Genomic DNA, 17,363 nt, shown 5'->3' with positions numbered 1-17,363 from the left:
TCTGGTGCACTGCTGCAAGTGTAAGTGCTGGTGCTGAATATGGAGGCCTGTCTGGGTAGCAATGTTATCAACAATGCTACATGAATGCAGTCCCGGGAGGACTGTGTCGAAAACACACAGTGGGATGAATTATAGCACATGACTGAATGGAATGAGTTGGGTAAACTTACTTTGATGGCAAAACTACTTCAAGTGCAGGCCTTCTTCCTGCTCCAAAAGACTTCTGCACATCTGGTGTGTAGGCTATAATCCACACCCATACCCTGCAGGGCCATTTGTCCACCTTATTGCTTGGTGTGAGTGTGCTCTCTGTAAAGTTTCCTTTCAGGTGTCCTTGCAGTATCGTGTGTTGGAGATTCATGAGGAAAATCCAGCAAGTGCTGCTTGAGATTTTCAAATGACAGGCAGATAGCTATTAGCATTAATCCTCTTTCTGTATTCTCCAAAGGGCTCTTTGACAAGGGTGTGTGCAGGACAGGAAACACTTGACAGGATTCAGCTCCCACTCAAATCCCTACATTAAAAATGAAGAAAAGAGAGACCCTTTCCATCATCATCCCTAGCACTGGTGCAGACAGCCTGCCCTGGAAGGCAATCTCTCCACTAGGATAAGTGATGGGGGATGTTCTCCAGCGTCTGCCTAAAAGGCCACCCAGTAGTTGTGTAGGACTGAAGAGCAACAGGCACTGAAAACTTTGGTTAAGGCACAAGCCTGCATCCAAGAGCCCCTGGAACAGCTCTGAGATGAGCACTGTGTGGGGTCATGTGAGCTCTGTGACACCCAGCTCTCCCACTTTCCTTCTTCCCTTGCTTCTGTGTGATGGAAGAGGTGCAGTGAGGAAGCGCTAAAAGAAGGGTGATCCCCACTCAGTCAGCTGGGCCCCATCAAGTCCCACAGGGTCTACCTAGGGCTGTTGGCTCCCTGAGGAAAAGGGGAAGGGGAACCTCAGGGGAAGGGCCGTCTTAGCTTGAGAATTTCTCACCTTTGGCCTGAGGGCGGTGTGGGTCAGTGTTAGCTCTACAGGACTGAATAGGTGCTCGTGCTGAGGTTTTGTAAGTGGCGTCTAAAGGAGCATAGTGGACTTAAGCATTTTCTTTAAAATGTGCATTGCTTATAATCTCTACCTCTCATAGACAGAATAGGGAAGTTGACCTAATGGGTGAGTTATGGTGAAAATAACCAGTGTTGCATGTGTAAGTGTACTGTGGACATGAACAACTAGAGGAGTCTGATTGTAGTTCAGCTTATGCCAGTGAAGCTAAAAATTATAAACAAGATCAGAATTCATCTCACAGTGGCCTTCTTTGAATCCACTCTTCCTTGATCCATAGTTGTAGTTGATTTGCAGTTAGTCAGTTACTTTATAATTCCAGACTTTTCTGCTAAAACCCATCAGCCTTCCCCATGCAGATCTAAGCTTTTCTTTGGGAAGGAAATAATTTAGCTAATTTTCTGAATAAGTATGTGGTAGAGTTTTGTGGGTAAGCCTAAGGGAGAAGATTAAAATCACAAAACACATTTGAACATCAACTGGCTGTATGAAATACAAGACAACAAAAGTCAAGACAATGACAACAGCAATTTAATAGTTTTCTTAAAACTCTGTAGCAATTTACTACAAAACTGCATATTGCTCAAGGTTTTGAAGCACCTGTGTATGGTGAGGTACTGTAGGAGGTTCTATAGGAAGGTAATTCAAGCAATATAGCAACTGGAAGAGCACTAGTTTGTAGGAAGTCTGATGATCAGTCTAATACTGTCTAATAGTCTAGATATTGCCATATGTGAACTCTTAATATTACATCACCTCAAGGAAATCTACACTCAACGTTCGCATTAAAGGATCACTTTTAAACAAATTCTGGCAATTAAACATGTGCTAAATCTTGGCTTTCCAAAACCTTGATTGTTTTCTGCTTCTGCACCAGACTGCCCAACTGGTGTTGAATCTGTCTTAGGGCACTCAAAGTTGTTGAGCGTAGTTTGTGGTTTCAGAAACAAAAATCTGGCTACAAAAATGTCACCAGACCATGTAGCTGACTTGAGCAGGTTTCACCATACCTTGAAGGAAATCCCAATCTGAGAAACAAAATTGGAAGAGAAAAGAGAGTTTAGGTTCTTCAGGGGAATGTTATGGGACCATCCTATTCCTTACACTGCACAGGATTTTTTAAAAAAACTAAGCTGAAATTTTTCTGGATAGAATCAGCTAGTTCCATTAATGTTTCTTCATGAAAATCCAGTAAGTGGTTCTGACCATGAAGTGATTGTCAGCATAGGAACAGGGCTGAAGTTTAAAGATCAGTCAGGTCCCAGGAGCATGAAGATACATTGTGTTTTCATTACTTTGCTTTCTGAGTGCTCTTCACAAACAGTGATGCAGTCTTAACACTGCAAATGGACACTATCTGTTTGGCTTTACCTTGCTCATATTCATAGACCCTCCTGTGAAGCATCTCAATCTCAGCCTCAAGGATGCTACAAATATCAAAAGCATTTTGTTTGGGTGGTCTAGCCCTTCTAAGGAGAGAAATTTACTTCCCCTGCATATAAAATTGAAAAGGTAAAGGAAATGGGGCTTTGAAGGGCTTCAAGAGTAGGGCCTTTTGTATTTGGCCTGACTGGGGACAGATGATTCCGTGACAAACTGGAGGCATTCTTCATGTTATCCTAGTAGATAAGATTTGGATGTTTAGGCCAGTTAAAACATGAATTGAGGTTGTGACCAAGACTTTTTTTGAAACTGCTAGCAGTAACCATGTCTCTCCTTTTACAGGGTCTGTTTAAAGGAGAATCATTAAAGGGGAAAAAAGCTAAACACTCACATGCTGGTCTTCTTAATATTTGCGGATATCTCAAGTTTATCACAAAAAAATCACAGGTAAAATAAAAAATAGCTACAAGACCTGGTTTTGTTTAGGGATCTCAAAACCACTTCTCCTGTATGTGGTATTGTAATCTCTGTGTTCAAAGCAAGGCAAGCTCTTAAATCAGATTAGTTCATAGATAATGTGGCCACCTCTCCAGCCCTCCTGAAATCCAAGGCTCATGGCATTACACTTTATAACAAGGGAGGACTAAAACCTTTCTTAATTGAGAGGTCCTTTATAGAATCTTATAATTTCAGAAAAGTCCATAAAACTTTAGGTGCAGGACTTGAGATAAAATAGTTTTGTGCTAGTATAGTATCCTGACCTGCAGTCAAAATGAGGCAGATGTATTTCATCTGCCTGTGACAGAGAAGCTGAGACAGAGCACAGTCATGTTGTTCCTTTCGGGCTCACAGTATGGGGACAAACCCCACTATTCCTCACCCTGGCTCTGTTGCATTGGCTACTGAACTAAAGGATCTGCTGTGCTTAGCTAAATGATGCTTATAGTTAACTGCTGATGCAGATAGGAATCTCTTTGGTGTTTTATCTTGGTTCTTTTGGTGCTTATTGTGGTTTACACTGTCAAAATTCAGAGTGCGTGCGAGTGGCATTTTGTAACTGAAAGGTGTTTTCCATTTGCATTTCCATTTTGTTCATAGCCCTTGAATTAAGTCACCATGGAAAAATGCCAAATAATACACCCTTTTTTTGGCAAATAAATGTAAAAAACTTGATGCCTCAAGCATATTACATGCTTTGCAGGAAATTCCCAGCCTCTTACAACAAAGAGACAGCCAGGCACCGTATCGGCTCTTCAGAGCAGATCAAAATTGCAGTTACTCGCAGAGTTATGGAGCTGGATGTCAGAACTCGCCTCTTTGAGCACCATTTACATGAACCCCTTTCTAGGAGCCTGGTGGCTAAGATGAATTCTATGGCCACTGTTTGTCTTTAAGGGGCATCATTAAGTGAACCAAATATCCATGATCGTTTCAGAAAGCTAAGGAGAAAAATAGCATGTGTTTGTCAGCTATCTCGAACTGGAGACCCCAAGCATGTTACCAAGGTCGTAGTACATATTTCACTAGTCATAACAGAACTCTTTGTACTGGAATACTTGAATGTGTTTGGGGTGATTAGGTAACTTCCATCTCACAGGAAGGAATTTAGGATTTGGACACCTGTTATACAAGGATTGTTTGGTCTGTATCTATACAGCATATGCTGATAAGCCTAACTGCATTTTGATGAAAAATGCCCTATGTGGGATCAGACTGTGTAAAGCAGAACTGCCCAAGACAAAGGGCTGAGACTACAAGACACATTGGTAAAGTCATTTGTGCTGCAGCAGAAGGATGTAAATTACCCAATCCATGCTCTCTTTCCATTAAATCAGCTTCTACTGCTTGTTCTTGGCATGGCAATAAAATATTTGGGGAAACTGAGCTCCCATACTAAGGCAGTTCAACACACAGCAAGGACTGAGCAGTTTGCATATGTCCAACCTCACAAGACATTGCTTGTCTCAATTCTCTTCTCCTGTTTTCTTGGGTATTACAGTCTGAAGGGTGGGATTCTCCCTAGGGAGACATGAGGCCTTTGTGATGTACCAGGACTGACCTCTTCTACACAGGCTTCAAACAAAATTATAGTCCACGTCTGAATAGCTCTGATTTTTGGGGAAAAATATTCAGAGCCAAACCTGGACTTTGCAATTCAAGACCTTAGGACAGCTTAAAACAATGGCTGTATTTGCACTGTGACTCATGCTTGGGGTGTGGGTGGATGATTCCCTAACCGTGACTGAAAAGCAAAGTAAAGCCAGGGGAAGGGCTCCTGACCTCATCCTTGCATTTCATTCCCAAAGAGAAAAATCCTGTTCAGAGGCACAGTTAAGCTGATACCAAGGGACTAGTGGGCTTCAACTCCTGCCACAGGTGTAGACCCCGCTGCATATTGCCCTGGACCAGTGAGGCTCATCCTCAAACGTCACCTTTGTTTAATGCCAGGGAAAAAAAAAAATTGGATAAAGTTGATCAAAGGGAAAACTTAATTTGCACATTCCATAAATCTCTCAAAACTAACTTCTGTAATTTTTATATTGCTCTTATGCCCTCTTGAGTTACTAGAGTAAGATTTTATTGCACTATGGGTAAAACAGGTGTCTGGACATGCAGAATGTATCCCCCCCCCCCAATAAACATTTTGTTCAAGATGGGATTGACCTCATTTTGCTCCTCCTGTTCACCGTAACCTTATTTCATGTGATTGGGCACTGAGTGAGCACATGGTGATGCAGGAGTGTAACTGCCTCCTCCTTAGGATCTCAATGCTTTTATTGAATACTTGGATTACAATGACTTGCTTCAGTTTATTTTTCCCTGACACAACTCTTTGAAGACCATGGTAAAATTTGGACATCTAGTAGTTTCTGTAATGTAATATATAATTTTACCAGATAAATGTGGACATCCTATAGAGACTAGAGATGTAAAGGAAAGCAACCGTGAAAGAGATGCCAAGCCCAGTGTGTGAATATTAGTAGCTTTAATCACAGAGATGATGGTGGTAACCGTTTATGAGAGTCCTGTGTCACTTTGACACAAAACCTCCCAACTCTGACAGCAATTAACTTTGACTTCAGCAGAACCAGGACTTGGTGTTTCAGTTTCATAAAGGAGTTAAGAACTGAGTTACTGATATATATCTGTGCGATCAGAAGCTTACATTTATAGCTCGAAGACTTAACTGTGCAATGTGGAAAAAGTGCTCAGGAAGGCTGTAAAAAACTTTTCCCTCATCTTTTATTCTTATTTGTTTGATAGCCTTTGGAATGCTGTCTCTCAGTTGTTCATGTAGGAATGCATAAATGTTTGGGTCTTCTTCTTAGATTTATAATTTCCAAAGTATTGTGTGGCTCCAAAGTCAGATTTCACTGTTACTTAGTATTTGTGTGGAGCCGTAGGTGATCTGTATGGCCTCTGGCCCAAAAACATTACAATCTCAATGAAAACTCTACAATACAAGATGCTTAGAGAGATAAAAGCAAGCAAGGAAATGGAGGAGGAATCTACTGGACAGGTTTATGGACTGTTTGGGATACACCATTACACAGCACGTGAGAAACTTTGCATTTTTAAAAGTAGGGCAATGATTAGCCTGCTATTATGTGGAACAGTGTTGTGGATTATGGAGCTATAGGAAATAGTCTTGAGGAAGGAGTTGCATGAAGCCTGTGGGAGCAGATCCATAATAATCAGACTGTATGATGCAGAAATAAATATCCTATTTGACTAGAAAGCCTAAGAAGCTGGGGCTTTTTTCTGTTTTGAAATGGGCAGTGCACTACTCAGGAGCATTTGAATCTAAAATCAACATAATGAAGCACTTAATACATTTGGATTTTCCCTTCTAGTTTCTTTTGGATTTTCTTGCCTAGTTGTTTTTGAATTAACTGTTAGCTAAATAGAAACTCTGCCTTCTCCTGTAACACAAGCATCAGCTCATACTCAAAATAAGTATTTCTGTAGGTTAAAAAAATTGACCATTTTATTGTGTACTTTTATTATTCATTATGTTTCCTTTACTAATTTGGATTTCTGAAAAATCTTCTGATTTTTGAAAGAATTTTTTCCCCTGAAGCCTTTGCTGCTTTGCTTCTTTTTTTCCCTATATCGGCCTTTTTTCCCTACATCATCTCTCACTTTTGGTTGCAATTAAGGGCATTTTTTATACCATGCTTTTGGACTGATATCTCTTAGAGCTGCAACCCCTCTAAATATTTTTCTAGAGGAAACTTCCAGTTTTGTGTTCCTTGCTCAGTTAGAATATCAAAAATTATCTCTGCTGTGCTGACACTCTTGATTGCAAGGCAAGATGAGTCTCTTCAATGAGCTCATAGTGTTCAATTTTAATGTTTTGTGCCTATCTGAAATTGATAAAATATCTTGATAATATAAAAACATACATAAAAAGCATACATATTCTTATTTTATCACGAATGTATCATACCTTGTAATCCTGAATGCTTACAAAGTATCAGTTTTCAGATAAGGAAATAACTTGGGTGCTGTTAAATTAAAACAATTACCTTTTTAATCTGAAAAAGACAGTATACATAGAAATAAACCAAAATAATTAGTATTAAAGATACAGCTCCAACCTGGGGTCGACATATCCTGGCCAAATTACACTTATAAGCAGATCCAAAAAGATTTCCTAAAGCACTAAGCATTTTAATTCTCTCACAGATGACTGAGTTAACTCCTTCTCTGCTATTGACCCTTATTTGTTCTGACATCTTTTAATATGTCTCTTATTCCAGAGTGCTTAGATGTAGCATGACCTATGATATTCCCAACAGTCTGACCTCCTAACAAGGGCATGATGCTCTGCAAGTTAAGTAGGAATTCAGGATAGTTTATCTACCTTGTTCTCATATGTAGCCAAGGCTTTGATTTTTAACAGGAAATTCTGCTGGAAGAAGGAATGTCTTACCTACCAGTCATGAAAAAATTCAAAATGTGAGAAACTTCCTTCTTTATTTTGATGACAAAAGCAAAGTTTATTGCTGATTTGCAATGGCAGCTTTCTGTTTCCCCAAAGTATCAGCATAATACTCTGAAATAGTTTTCTGGTTCAGGCAAGTTGGCTTTCCATTATTTACTGGATGATATCGCTATTCTTATTCACTGTTAAATCCAATTTGGGCTTCTGGGCTGAGGGTGCCAATTTTAACTAATCTGACACATTCGTTTTACTGTATTGCAAAATACACTAAAAAAAAGTATGCCCCTGGCTACCCTAGTACTGCTGGACTCCATCTGAGACCCTGCAGAACCAGGCTGGCTCTCCTGAGGGGCACAGCCCAGGGGAAGGGAAGGGGAAGGTGGGCAGAGGGAGATGAAGGTAGTCTCGAAAGCTACTGGATGCCTTCTGTTTTCCATCTGCTCCTGCCAGCCTTGTGGCATCTCAAGATGCTTTGTGTCCCAGCGAAGTGGCCCAGAGCAGTCTTTAATAAGAACACGTGCTGTGGGCCTTGTTTCTGCCCCTCCAGCCTGTGGTATGTGTTTGTGCTGGAGCTTCACAAGAGCCTGTGTGTGGACAGCTTGTGGCTGTGCAGTGCAGGGCTCATTCCAGGGAATCAGCACTGTCACACATTGCACTGCCTGCCCTACCTGTGGGAACAACTCAGTCGTTTAAAACTACATTGGCAAAATTTAGACAAAGCAACTAAAAATCATGTCCTCTGATCTAGGTTTTTGTGGAAACTGCTTTTTGTGAAGGACGCAGAGCCAGTCAGCTTTGCTGCATCTTTACAAGCTTTGTGTATGTTAGTGAGAATGTCTTCCTCTCATACCAAACCTTCAGTTTTTGGGGTGTGCAGTAAATTGCCAAGGGCCACTCAAATGTCATGGATTGCCTGTGTGCCCCTGTCTGTGAGACCAGCAGGCTTTGTGCTGGGCTGCAGGTCAGAGCACTGGCCCACCACAGCTCCATCGCTGCCCTTCACCTGGGTTTTCTTTTGATAGAAAGCAGGAGGTGTCAGGTGGACAGTGTGCTTGAGGCTCACCAGCATCCAAGGGAAAATGTGAATCTGAAGTGGGAAGTGCTCTCAGGATTCCCTGAGAGAAGCCAGACCCACTGAGACCAATGTTTGGTTGGCTTCATTATACCATCCTCAGCAGAGACTTGTAAATGTAGCAAGGAACCACTCACTGATTAGGGAGCATGAAATATGAGCACAGCCGGGGGTTTTTCTCTTCCTACTGCTTCTGCTTGGAGCCAAAGCAACATTGTCCTAAATTTTAATTTATAGCTGTTCTTTACAGAGAAAAAAAAAAAAAAAAAAAAAAGAAGCTTTCTGGCACTATTTGCTGAAGTACTCTTTCTCTTAACACAGTCAAACGATTCATAATTAGAAAGAGTAGTGTATTTTACTCATTCTTTTCTGGTTATACAGAAACTCATTAAGCACCATGCATCCAAGTGTACTGTTTTATGTAAACAAGACCTCTCAGAGAGATATAGATGTCTGATAAAGATGAAAAGGAAAACAGACTAATACCAGGCCACATTAATAATGGCCATGTCATGTTCTTAGAAAACAAAAGTCATCTGCTGTGCAATTATCGCACATTTCACAGCAGGATGGGTAAAGAGGTAAAGAACAGATGTATAAGGAAGTTATGGATTTTAGATCCAAATTATTTAGTTGCAGCTAGGTTTGAAACTTTGCATGATTTTTGTTCTTGATGAAATGGGTCAGTCTCTGTTGTGTTTCCAAGTGCTTGAGACTGGTATTTTGTGGGTGTTCTTTACTGAGACCTTCAGGACGCATTGTAACTCATACTGAATTAATCTAACCTTTAGCAGTTGAAGCTGACAGCATTTTTCTTGTTATGTCTAGGTAAGGTTTAGGTTATTGATGCAGTTAGCTGTGGCCTCTGCTGTTAATAATGTATTTAAACTAATTGGATGGTTCAAGCTTAAAACCGTTCCTCTGGCTGTGTCCTCTGGTGCTGTGTGGATGGTTTGAGCTCTCTGAATTAGTTTAGTTTTTTCCATAAGATGCACAGGCTCTGACCACATGAGCTTCACAGCACTGCTCTATTCTCTGTGGTTTGTGGAGGGGGCAGTCCTTCCAAGCTGAACCCGAAATTTGCTCTACTCCCTTCAGTTTTTCTTTGCATACACTCTGAGTCTTTCTTTTGGAATTCAGAAAGCAGAAAAAGTGAATAAGAAAAATGCAAGTAGAAATGGCATGGGGAGGCTTTCAACCCAATTTTATGGAATTGAGAGAATGAGATTTTTCCTGTGTAATGAGTCCTTGGATTTGCTTAAATATTGAAAAACACAAGTCAGGCCCCCAAGCTCCACAAACTGTGGAAGTTCATCCAGCTTGCATAACTTGAAGTAGCAGTGTCTCAAGACCGTAAACACCTCTCTAATATATAGCTTTGCATACAAGGTTTAATATATAAAAATAGTTATATAATATAAAAATATATGCATAAGAAGATGCACTTAATAAGCAGTATGCTGTTTTCTAGTAAAAAGCTGGGGTTGGGCTTGACAGGTGTGAAAAGATGTAGTGTGTAATGTCCACCATATGATTTGCATGATTCCAAAGTAAGCAGAATTTAACTTAAATTATATTGTTAACAGCAGCTTGCATGATCCATGTTGAGTGATGTAAAGGTCAGGCACTTCCACTGCCACTGGATAAACTTGCCAGAAGTATAATTGCTTGCATTTGGACTGAGATATTACAAGCACACTTTACAGAAATGTTTGTACTGGTGTACTTTTATTGACTGAGCCATCTTAACTTCTTCCACAGATCATCATATAAACTCAGCAAACTCCAGGCTGTAGGCACTTATGCCATGCCTTTCACTGAGAACAGTGAAAGGCACTGTTGCATAATAGGCCTGATTACCACCAGCACTAAAGGAAATGCTTCAGCCTCTTTGAGTCTTTTTACAATCAAAATCTCCAAGATGCTTTATAAGTAAACTGCTAGTTTCTTTGTTCCCTTTTCCACACATTTAGTGGCTGTGTTAATGCTATGTGTTCATGATCAAGAGTTCCCTGAGGTCAGACTCCATGATCACAACATTGCTTCAAAATGATAATAAAACCCCATAGGGCAATAAGGTGTTAAAATAAAGGTGGAATGAATATGAAAATAATTGATAGATTTTGGGCTTTTAGTGTAAATTACCTGTCCTTAAAGTAATTTGGTGAATTTAATTGAGGGTTTTTTTTTCTTCTGAGGGAATGGCCTGAAGCTGTGGTAGGGGAGGTTTAGGTTGAATATTGGAACAAGGTTCTGCACTCAGAGGGTTGGGCATTGGAACAGGCTCCCTAGGGAAGAGGTCACAGCATCAACCTGACAGAGCTCAAGATGAATTTGGATAATACACTCAGGCACATGGTGTGATTTTGGGGATGATCCTTTGCAGGCCCAGGAGCTGGAGCCAATGGTCCTTGTGGGACCCTTCCAGCTCTGCATGTTTTGCTGGTTCTGTAATTCTTTATATTGTTTTTCAGCTCTTTTTCTACCTGTTAAATTTCTGATGGTGTCTATAGGTGACCACAGTGCTCTTGTCTACAGAAATATCTCTTGTTGAAGGTAGGTGCCATTCTTTCTACATCTCTGTGGTCAGAGGCTATGGTCACAGAAATGACAAATGATTCTCAATAAAACTGAATAAGTGTTTGCTTATGCCCTGGAGCCAGAAGGGTCCAAGTTCCTGAAACAAAGATTCAGTTTCAAGGAGTCTTCCTTGAAGGAGTTTGGGTGTATACAAGAATTGTGCTGCAATCCAATTGGGGATGGGAATCATAGCACAAGGCGTATCTGCATCCCACGTATTTTCTGCTATTGAAGATGCATAAGCAATTGATTCTCAGCTGTTATACAAATGCTTCAATGAAAAAGAAAAAACCAGTAGTTCTCCAGTGCTGCCTCTGAAGGACACTCAAGGAGAGAGCCGAAATATTGCTGGAGTATTATCTTGAATGGGTTGAGCAATGATAAGATAATATTAGCTAGGTAGGCAAAGTACTGTGCTGGGGCTAAATGATTAGTGGACTGTTTTACTTTACATAAAATGAGTCCCACAGTTTGTACTTGCTCAGCTTACAGATAAAATTGTATTTTCCTGCTGTCAGATGCCAAATGACACTCCTGCTGTCATTCCCAAGAACTCTGACTGGAGATGTGCACCCAATGAGTGCACTCAAAAAAAACAGAAGCAACTTTCCTCTCCTGATGAACTGCATGCCAAATCATGCAGTTTTGATCCAGCCTTCACCATGGAGACCCAAGCGGGGGGAAGCAGTGGATGCGGCTCACTAGATGATCATGGTTGTGACCTCTCACTGCAAAAACAGGAATGGAGGGCATAAAACTGTGTGTCAGAGAAACTTGGCAACACTAGCCTGTGCCCTCCCTCCTGACCCATGCCCCACTACAGATGCCATTTTGGACTGGCACAGGATTTATGATTGCTGGGATTTGTCCCTGGACACAGGATTCATCCTCAGCCTTGAGGAGGTGTTTGAGCTGCCTGAAAACTGCCCATACACAAAAGGCAGAGCCCAAAAATCCTTACATTAACCTATGTTAGTGCTTATGAGGCTCATAACGCAGAATCTCCCTCAATGATGCAAATCAAATCAATGCTGAGTGTGTTTCAGCATTCTCCTTAGTCCCCAGTGTATTCACCTTCCACTACTCCAAGATGCAGCTGAGATAGAAACACTTCTATGTCGTCTTCTCCCTTTTTTTTTTTTTTTTTTCCCTTTCTGTTTTTATTCTTCTTCTTCCCAAATGTTTCTATCATTATGCTCATTGATCATCAATGGCATACATGTTTTGGCCTAAGCTTGGTAAGTTTGATCCTGAGGACTTATCTTGTTTTTTGAATATCTGTGACTCAGATTTTTGGGGAGAAATCTACTGATAAATTAGGTAAAGCATTACAGATTATGGGTACTGTGACTTCAATGCAATGCTGTTATGGAGCATAATACTAAAAGCATCATTTTCCCCTGTTGAATACTTGCAGACATAGTCTGGTGGGCTACTGGAAAGACTGTGAATTAAGTACCTGGGTGGTCAAATTGAAACTGAAACCCTCAAAAGTTGATTGGTCACTGTTTTTAATTGTTTGCAAAGACTGGGGTTGATTGAAGTAACTCAAGTGCCAGTGTTTTCTAGTGGTAGAACTGAAGTGGGCCAAGTGCCTTCCATAAGTATCTCCAGACGATTTATTTCAATCACAAATCAAACATAACTAAAAGTTAGAAATGCTGCATGCCCATATGATCCAACCACAGTGGAGTTAACAATGAGTTGATTTTATGCCAAACTGTGTTACGTCCCAAACCAGCAGCAGAATTCAAACCTACTGCTACACTGGGAAACAATGCAGCTGCCTGAATAGGATTCTTCCTCCCTCCATGGTTGCAGCATAGTGTATGTTTCGAAAGACAGGGGCTCTATTTTGCCAAAGAAATTGTCACTTTTCTTTGCAAGTTTAAAAGCCAGAAAAATCAGTTAAGAAAGAAAAGCAAACAGGTCATGCAGTGACAGCAGAATGGCCTTTCATACATGCTGGAAAGAACCTGGCACAAATCAGAGCAGCAGAAATGCACTGGTGGTAGCTTTTAGGATAGCCCTTGTCCCCTGTCCCAGCCCCTCTCCTCCTTGTACTGTTGGGTAGTGTCTTGTGAAGCAACTGACTTTTTCATCCAGTGTATTGAAATCCAAACGGCGCTGCATGTTTGACAGGTATGTCGCTGCTAATCTTACAGATTTAAAAGTGAAAAAGTGAAAGAAGAGGATAATTGGTCAATTTGTAGCCAGGAGGTGGTACTTGTTTGAGATACATGCAGATTGTGCTTTTCTCTATCAGTGCAAAAATCCCAACAAATGATCTGAAGGAGCAGCCGGCACTGGGGTGAGGATGTGTGTGGTGTGCCTGGTAGGGTTTTTTTTACCCGCTCTTGCAAAGCACAGGCCTTAATGAGTTCCAGGGGGACAGTGGCTTGTCAATCACAATATACTTTTCAAGTAATAGTCATCTCTGCCCCATCACAGAACCACAAGGCATGAAATAATTAGAAAGCCCAGAGTAACTGCTCTGTTTTACAAGAGCAAAATCCTTGTGTGGATCATTTACATAAACTTGTCACTTCCCATTATGGTTCTAATGCAAGCTGGGTAATAATCATGGGACCAGGAGAGGGGAGGTCAAGGTATGATGCTGCTCCATGTTTGAAGCACAAGGTACGCATGTGCCCAGCTTTCCATCCCCCACTGAATTAATGTAAAGTATCTTTTATTTTCCATTAAATAAGAACTATTCACGCTGCTATGGTAGCAGACCATGTGCAGCCTTCTCTTCTTAAGAGAGAAAAAAGGCTTTTGCGTCAAGCCATTGTTAGGGGAGAATTCACTTTGAGGAGCATTTCAAAGCTGATCCGATTGGGGAAGGAATAATGTTAAATATTTGGTATGAAATATTTATAAGATGCACACATGAACATCTGACAAAGTAGCCTGGAAAATACACATTCTCATCTTTGACAATTTTAGCTCTTTCCCTCTGAATGAGAGGGTGGAGAAAAGGTGTGTGCAGAGGGAGAATAGTGTGTGTGTGTATAAATGCATCTAAACACTGGCACACATACACACTCAGGGGCAGACACACGCATACGAACGCCTGAATGGGTTGATGGGATTTAAGGCAATCTGCATCTGAATACTGCTCTCCAAAGATGGTGGCAGTAAGGGCTTGCTGAAGTCTGTTTTAATCACTGTAAAGGAGGAAGCTCTGCACTAATGCCTATCACAAGGGGCATCGGATGGAGGGGATGGCTGCTGCTGTTGCTGCTGCTGTTTTCCAGCAACCATTTTGTTGGTGTTCTTCACGACTGTTGTCAGGCACATTTTCATTGCATGAAAACAAGACTCTGCTTTTTGCACAGATTGACTTTTCCCACCTGCCTCCTTGCATGGCTGTTTCATTTTACTATTATTTTAAAAAAGATGTACAAAGAGCAGATTTACTTATAGGCAACCAGAATTGTTGGGGTGTTTTTTTTACGTTTTCATCTTTTTCAGATAAAACAAGGCAAAATTTTTGGGTTTGTTTGTTTTTGTTTTTTGCTTGTTTGTTTGTTTTTTCCAAGGGTCTCCGAAGGTTTCAGAAAAATGGGTTATCACCTCATTCTCAGCCCTTATGACTGAGAGGGATAAAGGGAGAATGTAATGGCTCACTCCTTATGGCAGTCACAGTGAAATGCACAGGGATGGCATATATTAAATAACCAGGATAAAGGAAACCATGTGATCTGCTCTCCTTGTAAGGGGATCTAATAGCTCTCTTTTAGAAACCTTATTTCCTTTTCCTTTCCTCCCCCCCCTTGTCTCTTCTTTGCCTACCCCACTTGTATCAGCTATAGGATGCTATTCTCTGATGTAAATGCCTGCTTGGTTTAGGTTCACACTGGTTAAAGCAAGACCTTTGTGTCTGCAAATATCCTTTTGACACATCAGTGCTAAACACGTATTAATGGCAATGATCTTGATGAACTAAAAGGCTGTATATTTCTCTTCTTACAAGCTTGGGGATTTATTCTCTCTTTAAAACTTGCTAGATAAATGCTCTGGGCAGGCTCCATGCATTGTACAACATGTTTTTATGTGAGCAGGCGGCTCAATAGCAAGGCAGCATCGTTTGCCCTCATCTGCCAGCTTTTGTCTTTGAGTGGAAGTGTGGGGCCTGGTGAGAGGTAGGATATGAACTGTGTCCAGACTCTGTTCCTTATCTCTGAGATCACCAAGAGGGAGGGCATTGTTGATGGATTTAAATCAGCTTTTTCTCCCCTTGTGCACAACAAAAGTCTAAATCCCTTTTCAGGCCAGATTGCTCCATTTCGCTGCATGGGCTAGGCAGATTGGAAACATGTTTGTCACTCAGCTTTTCTCCCAACCTAATCAGTAGACACTGGGGTGGTGGGATTTTGGTGCCCAGTATATCACCCTTTAATCTGTGGAGTTGGCCTTTAAAAGCTGCTGATGCTGTTGCTGCTATGTGTGAGCTGCTGCTGTCTTTCATTTCTGAAGACAGATATGAAAATAATGTTAACCACGAGCACAAGCAGAGGGTTTAGCAGGGATTTGAATCTAAAATGTGATACTTAACACTGACCAACTTGATTTGGTCCAGCAGAGCAGAACCCCTTATTCTGTTATAATAAAGTGTGTTGTATGTGGGAATGATGGCAGAGGGATTTACTGTGTCTGTATTTTAGTTCTGCTGATGAATGGGCCTAAATGGGCAATAACCATAGGCCACAGGAACATACGGTTGGAAAAAGTGGCTTGGCAGATTTGTCTTTGGGTTTCAAAGTCTCTCTAATTAACCAACGTCTTTGCACTTCTGAGCTCCATGGCATACCATCCTCATTTGCACCTGATACCAGTCCTAGAGGGACAAATTGTCACAACAAGCAGGTATGAGAAGCAGGCCAGCTCCTGTGAGTTTGCAGAGGTCAGAAGGATGCTAAGAGGGAGAGTTATGAGATAGGTGTGATGAAGGATATTAAAAGCACTAAAAGAATGTAGGCTCTTCAGGGCAGAGGCTGCAGCTCTGTTTACACACAAACAGGTCTGTATCTGCTTGCATACACACAGGTACTTGTTGTGTTAAGCACAGCCTGAAACAGATATTGACTGAGGTCTCTAGAAAAATACAAGATAATTCCTTACAGGAAAGATATAAATCATTGAGTAGGTATGCAATAATATTTCTAATTCTTTTTCTGCCACTAAAATAGTCTGCATGAACTACCTTGCATCCTCTTGAGCTACATTTGTACTGTTCTGTAGTATTGTAAGGTACAGGTAGCATGCACAATTGCACCTACTGGCCCCATGTAAATCCTTGTTTGGCCATGTGAAGCCAGGTACAGAAGGAATGTGGAACTCAGCATTTGTGAAGCAAGGAGGGTTCAACAATTCAGCCCAAATGTTCAAACTTAACATTTAGGTGTGAGGACAGGCTGGCTGGGTTTTTCAAAAACCCATTTTTTTCACTGATAGATGGGGAGGAGGGCTTGCTCCTCCCAGTTTGGCATCCCAGATTCCCAACGTCTTGCCCTGGTAGTGTCAGGTTCCTGCCTGGAACTCTGACCAACCTGAAAGAATAGAAAACTTTTTAATTTCTTCTTTCTCTTTTCATAATTTAAAATACAAAGGAGTTTTTTGAATGGAAGTTCCATTTTTCAGCATGCTTGAGTTTTTTCCTTTTAGTGGTTGTGAACTATGCCAATTGTTTTGTTTAAGCGCTGAATAACTCAGTTTAGTTTTGGCTACCCAAGGACAGCAAGGAAAATACCAGTCTTTTTTCCAAAACCCTCCTTTGTTTTTGGGAATGAACACAATTTTTTCAAAACTTTCCAGATTCTCTTTGCCCCTAGTAGAGGAGAAGGAATATAAGACATAAAAAGGCAAATTTCTCCAGATGTTTCTACTGCTTATTCCCTCATGACTTAATAACTGGGAATGTTTTTAGCAAATTCCAGTATTCAAGTACAAAATTTCCAATGAGGTGGACAATGTCAATATCTACAGTAAGAGCCTGTGGCCTTATTGTGAATTAGTAAGGATCTTTCTGAAGATGCCATTCCAGTGGGTAACTCTAGAAGTGGGGGCTGAGGCACTCGATCTTAAAGGCCTTTTCCAGCCTGGAAGATTTTATGATTTTCACATTTTGCTAGATGTGTCAGTAGCAGAGGATAATTGAGATAGATCCTAGTAGGGTCTCTGAAGAGATGAGAGGCCATGATGAAAGTGCTAACAATGAGAGAAAAAAAATGTGAAGGGGTCTAACCCACATCCCTTGAAAAAAATAAACTTTCCTCCTGGACATAATATATTTAATGGTACCAGCACAGCTGGCTGGTGGGAG

This window comes from Sylvia atricapilla, chromosome 4 (genome assembly GCF_009819655.1).
Source record: "Sylvia atricapilla isolate bSylAtr1 chromosome 4, bSylAtr1.pri, whole genome shotgun sequence".
NCBI classification, from domain to species: Eukaryota; Metazoa; Chordata; class Aves; order Passeriformes; family Sylviidae; genus Sylvia; species Sylvia atricapilla.
This window is presented reverse-complemented; position numbering follows the sequence as displayed.